We start from the raw sequence: 1700 nt of genomic DNA, 5'->3' as shown, positions 1-1700 counted from the left end.
GACAGGAAGTAAATCTTTTGTTAGTGCATCACTAGAGGAAATATTTAGTGGTGCCATTCCATTCCCACCCCTTTCTTCCTGAACCTGTTAATTCTTGTTCATTAGTATATGCCAGATGTGAATTTAGAGTATATACAGTTTCCTGGAGAACACTTCTCAAGTTCTGAAAAATATTGTCACCTAGCTAGTGTTGTATTGTATCTTTTTGTTTGTTTATTTGCTTCAGATCTTTTTATTCCTTCAAATTTGTCTATATTAGGAGTGACTGAAATAAAAAAATACAATTGACTCCCATCATCATCATCAGTATCATCATGGAAATGGCTTTAAGAGAAAAGTGGTCAGATGAATATTATTGCTTATCATTTTCAACCAGTAGCTAGAGAGTTGCCATGGATATAGACAGCCAACAGTCTGTCAAGAATGCTCAAGATGTGTTCTATAATACAACATGCTCATTCACAGGGTAAAAGAAACTAGGAAAGAACTTATGTGTACTTCTTGATTTCATCCTACAAGACAAGCACAAAAGCGCCACCCATGCCTCTGAACACATTGGACCATGTGCCCTTGAAAAAGGTTTTGCTTCCTTTGTCATATGCAATCTTCCTTCAGCACGGTGCCTGTGTACATGATATCAGTTCCTTTGTGCCCTGACTGCATCATCATGAGATGACAAACAGTGTTGAATGGGTAGGAAGGCAACCCGGCCACAGCCGTGACAGATTGAGCGATCATCCAATTGACAAAGATGTCAGTATTCTTGGGATCTGGAAGCATTCCCTTTGCAGTGTCATAGATACAGAAGTAGGCAGCCTGGTAGATGATAATGCCTTACACAGACACATTAAAGCCTTGGTACAGACCCATAATCCCATCAGACTTGGAGATCTTAACCAGGCTGTCACCAAGGCCTTTGAAATCTCTTTCAGTACCAGCTTTCCCCACACCAGCTGCTAGACAGGTACGGATGAAATCAAGAGGGTACAAGAAGCACAAGATGTCGCCCCAGCAGTACCACCGGATGCCAGATTCCCAGCAAAGTAGCGCCCAAACTGGGTCCTCTTGTTCACATCACCCAGGAAGATCTGCTTGTATTTATCTTTGAAGTCAAAGTTGAGAGCTTGGGTGGGGAAGTATCTAATGACATTGGCCAGGTTACCACGCCAGAAGGACAGGACTCCCTGCTCCTTGGGGATCCGAACCACACGATCGATAATGCCCTTGTACTGCTTATCTGCGGTAATTTGCTTGCTGGTATGCTGCACCTGCAGCAGGAGCTTGACCCGTTCGATGGGTGCTACTGTGGTCTTGGAGATGGCCACAGCCACTCCACCTGCAAGGAAGACCTTGGCGAAGGACACAGCGGCATCTGTCATGGTGAAAGAGTAGGAAGAGGTGGCAGGCTGCAGCAAGACTCTGGGACTCTGGGCTTGTATTGTATCTTTAAAAGATGATTCCATCATTCTGTCAAGCCAGCTGCTTCTTGATAATGGTGAATGTGGTTGTTGTTGTGGCTGTTGTATAATCAAGTTAGTTCTAAACTCAGAGACCTGTATAAAATTTCTGAGTCTGTAAATTTTTACAAAAGCAGACAGACTCATCTTTCTCTCATAGAGTGACTTGTGGGCTCAAAGAACTGACCTTGTGGTTAACAGTCCAGTGTTTATCCCATAGAATCACACCTGGGGAATATTGTA

The 1700-nt window shown here is 43.4% G+C and overlaps 1 pseudogene; it reads right to left on the bottom strand.

The window, feature by feature from the left end:
- Window positions 1–488: 488 nt before the first annotated feature.
- LOC102822118 lies at window positions 489–1379 on the bottom strand (annotated as a pseudogene).
- Between the last annotated feature and the right edge of the window lie 321 nt (window positions 1380–1700).

The sequence above is a fragment of the Chrysochloris asiatica genome, unplaced genomic scaffold, assembly GCF_000296735.1.
Source record: "Chrysochloris asiatica unplaced genomic scaffold, ChrAsi1.0 scaffold00012, whole genome shotgun sequence".
NCBI lineage: Eukaryota > Metazoa > Chordata > Mammalia > Afrosoricida > Chrysochloridae > Chrysochloris > Chrysochloris asiatica.
This window is presented reverse-complemented; position numbering and strand designations above follow the sequence as displayed.